Source organism: Pyxicephalus adspersus, chromosome 2 (genome assembly GCF_032062135.1).
Source record: "Pyxicephalus adspersus chromosome 2, UCB_Pads_2.0, whole genome shotgun sequence".
Taxonomy (NCBI): domain Eukaryota; kingdom Metazoa; phylum Chordata; class Amphibia; order Anura; family Pyxicephalidae; genus Pyxicephalus; species Pyxicephalus adspersus.
In genome coordinates, this window is record NC_092859.1 from 159,204,366 (window position 1) to 159,211,617 (window position 7,252).

Consider the following 7,252-nt stretch of genomic DNA (forward strand, 5'->3'; position numbering starts at 1 on the left):
GATAGGAGCTGACATGACACTGGGGAAGGTGATGATAGGAGCTGCCATGACACTGGGGAAGGAGATGATGGGAGCCGCTATGACACTGGGGAAGGTGATGACGGGAGCCGCTATGACACTGGGGAAGGTGATGACGGGAGCCGCCATGACATTGGGGAAGGTGATGACGGGAGCCGCCATGACACTGGGGAAGGAGATGATGGGAGCCGCTATGACACTGGGGAAGGTGATGATGGGAGCTGCCATGACAGCGTTCTATGGTGTGTATAGGAGCTCACCACTGGGCCGCATCAAGCACAGAAACTGTGCTTTTAGCAGCCCAATGGTGTGCTCCACAACCCCCCGGCTTTTATGCAAAGCCTTGTTGTAATTATACTCTGCTACAGAACGGGGGTGACACACAGCTGTCATAAGCCATGGAAGCTGCCCGTATCCTTTGTCAGCTGTTTAAAGACAAAATAAGTAGTAGTTATTGTTCTAAGTATTCTGTGGGTGCAGTATAACCCTAGAGTTTGTTACAAAGGTTCTAAGGGTTGTGCTCTCGGGTCACTTTATTGCTTTTTGGTTGTTAGGAGTCATTGTTACTACTGACTACCACACTGACATACTGAGATCTGTGGACATTTCTCCCAAGTGGAGTTTCCAGTAGAGGGCTGTCTGACTATATAGGCATTATGGCATGATCCTGGGAAACCTGTGCATGCACTCATGATTCCACTCTTGGTATCCAGACTATTTGTACATTCAGCGAATCATACTGCTTCCAGATGTGAAGTGAGATTTCACTGTGTTTAGGGGCCCAGATTGCCACTTGGGCGCATCAATAGCCCAAAAATGTCGGAAATTCTGCTCGCCTGAAGAAGTCCACCTTTACATTCCTCCACTCCTCAGCTGTGTGAGGGAAATGAATATATAGTGGGACAAGGTCCACAATGGCATTTATGACTTTCATAAACACCCGGGATACTGTCGGCTGGCTCAAGCCATAAACTAAGGCCGAGGTGGTGTGGAACGAGCCCTGGCCTAATATATTCAGAATGGCCAGGAGCCTCGTCATTCCTGGCACAGGCTTCTTCTGGTTCTGGGAGCAGAGAAAATAGATTAATAATCTCCCCACATAGCAAAACAGTATCCAACTATTTTGGAGTTTTATGATACTTTCAACACCTGTGTAAATATCTACAACTCCTGGTCTCAGAAATTGGAAGGCTAATAGCCGTTCCTATCTGTCTGTTGGGGCCACCTATATCTCCCCATATCCAGATCTAAGATTGAGTACTCAAAGTGTGTCTTACCTGGGATACAGCCTTAACGTCCACTAAAGTTTTACTTACATATCACTAATTGCATTACTGTACTTTCACAACCCTTTTCATACCAGCACACCTTTAGGCTTGCATATTATCATAGCCCTGAGGAAGCCCATTTGTGCGAAACGCGTTGGATTCAACACAGCTTAAGCATGGTCCCTGCATTATTTTCACCTAAATCTATTGAATTGCTAGAAATACGTATGTATAGGCACTAAGTTACCCATATGCTGTGCATTGTTAAACAGGTATGGGGTTTGTACTTGTTTGCTTCACTAATTATATTTAAATACACCGATTTTTCTTCAAAATCATTTGTGAGCCCAAAACCTCTTTTTTTTCTTCTTTCTCTACTTATGTCTAATCTAGGCTAATTAAAGAGGTGGCTCAACTTCCATTGCTAAATCCTGGTAAGGGGAACACACCTCCTTTATTACTTTTCTAGGGTCCAGGAGACTGTACGGGTTCTGGATGACATGACAGGACAGGCGGAATCACCTTTTGACATCCTGGTCCCGCATGTCATCCAGATTGCTCTGCTCTCCAAAAACCCGTGGCTCACAGACATGTTCAGATGTTGATGGCTGCTCTTCATCTTCTTCGCCAGCATCCTCCTCTTCAGCAACCAATAATGTAGAAGTTGCTGCAACAACAGCACTAGCCACCAGTACAAGCTCATACATATTCACAAACCCACATCATGCAAACGCCTAGGCGCATATTTATGACACGTGCACACGCATATCTGCAAGCACTGCAACCATATATATTTTCGGAGAACTTCTTAGCCCTTTAGCTTGCAACATTTCAGAATCCTTCATTTTGTAAAGTGGTTTTGAAAAACACCAAGAAAGCTTTTTAGGGTAAGAATTCTTGTAAGTTTTTTTTGTGTTGTCCCATAACTGTTTTTCTTTTTAGAACCATGGATGGGCCACCAGCACCACTGCTGGCACTACCACCCCAGGGCATTCTTCAGCCCAAAGACCAGCAGGCAGCTCCCTCAGGCCAGCTACGTTGCCTAGAGAAGCAGGCCAAGCAATATCTAGGCCCATGGGCCTCAATCTGGCAGCTCAGTTTGTGCCAGGGATTCTGCTTCCAAGGCCACCAGCTTCACTGCTGAGCAAATTGAAGCCCCTATGGAGTCCTACATTCAATATTTTCCATCGACTCTGTTGGGGCTTGCACTCCCAGACCTCCCATGCTGCAAGGCAGGGACTCTGGAAGTTGCCAGGAGGGTTAATGCAGTGGGCAGTACACAACGGACCATAAGCCAGTGTGAAAAGCATGTGAGTGACATCTCCTGACATGTCAAAAGGCTCCTGGGCAGAGGCCGTAAGGAGTTGGACAGATCCTCAAACCTTGTGCAGAGTCTCAGGGAGTACAAAAGATTAGCGTTCCCATTCATAGGGCCAGAAATGGTGGTAGGGGTGGACTACCAGAATGACTCTGATGAATGGCAACCATAACAGAAAAGATAACCATACCTGCCTCCTCCTGAGCACCAGGCAACAGGTGTTCAACCCAACTGAGTTAAATGTGATCGTTGACGCACCTAAGTTTCTGGTGTCATACCAGGCTGTATGACGAAAAATTTCAATTATTTTGTTCAATTGACTAGGTTGACAAGGCATACTCTAGATATCGCATCCAGGTGTCAAAAAATGTTTGTGTATTGGTATCACGATGTTGGGTTGCCTCTGTTTTATCAATTATCATCATAGTTTAGAGATATTGTAATAGCTGGAAGGTATTGGGGGTTGGGGTTCAATCCACTATTTACGTATGCGTCTGTCATAAAACAGAGATGTTCAAATTTAGTAACGTACGTTTGTGTTTGCAGAGTAGTAAAAGATGGCAACATAGAAACATTATAGAAAAATGCTAAATGTGGGACAAATTGTCTAATATGCCCTAAGACCAATTTTCTGAAATTAAAAACTTTTTCCCATAAACAGGAAATAACAGGGCAGTTCCATAATGCATGTTCCAATGGGGCCTTGTTATAGGCACGCTTAAGACATGCGGTTAGTCTCTGGGAAAGCACACATGGCCTAATAGGAATATCCAAACCATAATATGTCCAGTGCACTATTTTAAAGTAAACCTCGCGCCACTGGTCACTAATCATCACTTTGTAGACACAATTCCAGCTAGATTCCAAATGTTCCAAGGTATCAGAAGAAGGAAGCCCATTTTCGTACAAAAGATGGCACAGCTGAGGTATTATTGGCATTATCCATTAAACAAGGGTAGACATGGGATATGGAGTATTTAGATAATGCCTCCCCCAAAAGGCGTGATATAGCAGGTGGTAAAACCAGGTAATAAGGAGGGGTAGTGTTACCAAAAAAAGTGGACTTTACCTGCAAATAGAAAAGAAAATGTTGGGATGGTAGTGCCTATTTAAGCCTAACAGCTTCAAATGGGAGGAGTGTATTTGAGTCATCTAATAATTGACCCAGGCTTCTAAGACCTCTAGGTTCCCTAAACTCGTTTGCTTTGTAAGCCAATCCCTGAGGGAAACATGGAGTTGATTGTAACAATAGTCGACCCAGTCTGGCTCTCATAAAGTTTTTTGACTTCCCTCCAGGTTAATAGAGTGTCCCATAATAGGAGACTGTCCTTTAGCTCATGAGGAATAGTTGAATATGGGGTATTTAAAAGAATGACTCTAATTTAGCCATTGTATATTGATGTGTATGGTGCCACCAATCCGTGACATGTCTAAATAGACAGGGTAAATTGTACTTTCTTAGGTCAGGAAAACCAACCCCTAGATTCTGTTTAGGTAGCGACAACTTAAATCTAGATTTACGTGGGGGCTTACCTTACCAGATGAATGCAACAGGCTTGTGTGGTTTTTTGAACATCAGCATGGGGTAGCGAAAATGTCAAGAGTCGGCATGGGATATAATAATCGTGCAAAGCTAATCATTTTAAGGAGGTGCCCATTAATGGGATTTAGTTTAACGACCCATTAATGACAAAGGTAAACTCTTCCATCGCACCAATTCCTCTAGAATTTTTGTTATGAGTAGAGTAAATTTCAGTTTATAAATGTAAGGGACATTACGTGAGACCCGAACTCATAAGTAAAATAAAATTTAGGTAATTTAAGTCTCAACCTATCTGCACAAGCTAGCAATTCTGTAGAAGGATTAGGGCTAAGACATAGTAGTTCACTCTTAGTATAGTTAATTTTAAATTCTGAAATGCATCCAAAATGTTGGATATGGTGAAGGATTGGGCAGATTTTTAGTGGGGTCCTTGAGAAACAACATAATGTCTTCCGCAAAAATGGACTAATATGTCTAATATGTTTACCTTCAATCCCCTCAAATATCTTAAGATCATGAAATGACCTGGCCAAAGGCACAATAGCCGGGTTGAAGAGGAATGGGGACAGGGGGCAGCCCTGTCTAGTCCCTCTGCCCAACGGAAATGATGAGGAAGAGACCCCTGCCACATGAACCTCAGCCACTGCATTGGAATACATAGATTTAAATGATTTTGCAATATTTCCTCTAAATCCACATTTTTCTAGTACCATATGCAGCCAGGACCTCTCGACACTGTTGAATCTTTTCTGCATCTTTTAAGCCAGCAGTGCTGACAATACTGTTCCAAGTTCCAGATAACCGAGCTTGTTCCAAAACCAGGAGCACCTTTCGGATAATATATGTGGTAGATTTCCCCAAGAAAAACCCGTCTGTGCAGGGCTAACAAGATGAGGAAGAAACCTTGCCAAGCGGTTTGCTAAAATTTTAGAGTATAATTTCACATCCTTATTCAGTAAAGATATGGGGCGATATGAACCGGGGTCTAACGTGTCCTTGTGTATTTTAGGGAGTACCTTAATAAACGCCAGATGTCCAGTGTCAAGTAAGAGGCATGTGAAAACATAAAGTAATTTAACCACCTGGGTGTTACACTGATGTCTAGATTTCTGTTCCAAAAGCGGTACACTGTTTTTCATGAAATTTTTTTTTTTAAACTGTACACCTGTAACTTACAGAAATATGTCCGAACAAGGGTCTAGTAGATATAATGAATATAAAAAATGTTTGAAACACACAATCGTGTAAAAAAAAAATTACTTTTATTAAAATTAAAGACACAAAAATCAGCTTAAACAAGAATACATAAATAAATGAAAAATACTGAAAATGCGATAATTCGGTATACTGTATAGTAATATATTTTTCCAAAACACCTCCCTAGTGTCCGTCACATACCTATAGACAAAACCACATAAATATATTTTCTATTATTTTGTATTGGATTGGATGCAGGACTTTGTATTGAATCCAATACAAAATGAGAACAAAATTCAAACTCTCATTTTGTATTGGATTGAATACAAACTCCTATATCCAATCCAATACAAAATGAGAGTTTGAATTTACCAATTACATACTTTGTATTTATTTTGAATTATTTTGTATTGGATTGGATACAAGACTTTGTATTCAATCCAATACAAAACGTGTTTGAATGAGTTTCAATTTGAATTTCCCGCACACACGCCGACGTCATCGCCGAGGGACACGTACACGCTACGGACGGATAAGGCACCCGATGCTGGAGATTGACGCTGGAACACGAGGATGGATGATCGCAGCGGGACCAGGTAAGTGATCGATAAACCTGAACTTTTCTCACTGTATTTTCATACAGTGAGAAAAGTTCAGGTTTATCAATAATTGTAATTTTTTAAACCGGAACCAAGGTCGGGTTTAACGGTTGGGTGGTTAAAGCAGTCAGGGAAGATGAAACCTTAGTAGCCAAAATTTTTTAAAATTCAGGCGGCAAACCATCTGGACCTGGAGCCTTAGAGTTAGCCGATGGCCCGCACCACTTCCTCTTCAGTTATAGGGGTATTCAGATATTATAATTCTTCTTCAGGTAACTGCAGAAGAGTCAGTTGGTGTAGTAAGACCTTACCCTGGACTATATTATTATTTTAGGAAGTATAATTTTGGTTAGTTTTTGTGATTGCAACAGTTTAGTCATTTGAACACAAGTTGTGTTGTGTTATATTTGGAAATCTGAGCTGTTTAATATTTAGTATTTTTTAGTTCTTTTTACTTACATCAACAATGTATGCATTTCCAATTTTTGATAATACTTTACCCTAAAAAGCAGCAGTCCCCTCCTGCCCTCTCTGCCGCGAGTGATGAGGATGTCACTTCACATGTCCAAGATGACATTGGTTTTCCTCCTGGTAAGATGAACCTTCATAGTATATATATCCTGTTTGACATCGTGCAGCTGTCTAGAATAACCAACATTCATATATCTAATATTTCAGCTCCCCCACGTTACATTTCACAGATTTGTTTGTCTGAGAGTGTTCTGTTTTTTGCTTATTTTTAGGGGGATTTGATCAATACAAATTTTATTTTATAGTCACATTCTATTTCTGTTGTTTTTTGGTTTATTTAACAGATCAGCATCAACAGGAAGAAGTCGTTGGGCCACTGCAGAGGCCTGGAGAAAATTCAAGGCAACTTGGCTAAAAGTGTTTAGCCTTCCCAAAGCTAAATAGGAACCTTCTATCTCCATGTAATTTCCATGTTTTTTACATTTTATTTGAAGATGTTTATGGTGCTGCCCTCCTTTGGGAATGTCTGCCTGATTGAGTAAATTATTTAAACTAGACTCCAATTTCTATGCGATTCCAAAATTTAGGTTTGCCTTAGCTAAATATTGTGGACTTTAGGTGAAGATTTGTCTACACATTCATTCATTTTGATGTCATATCATTTACCTTAGTAGAACATTCTGGTTCTTCTGGTTCGTGGTTCTGGAGTATTTTCACAGGCTGCATCCACTGTGGAGGTAGGCAAGAACTGGTCCATTTGACTTTCACCTTTTTGGTATGAGTTGGGGGTGGAGGAATGAACATTTCCTAATATGTTCCATTTATTTATTAGGGTCCT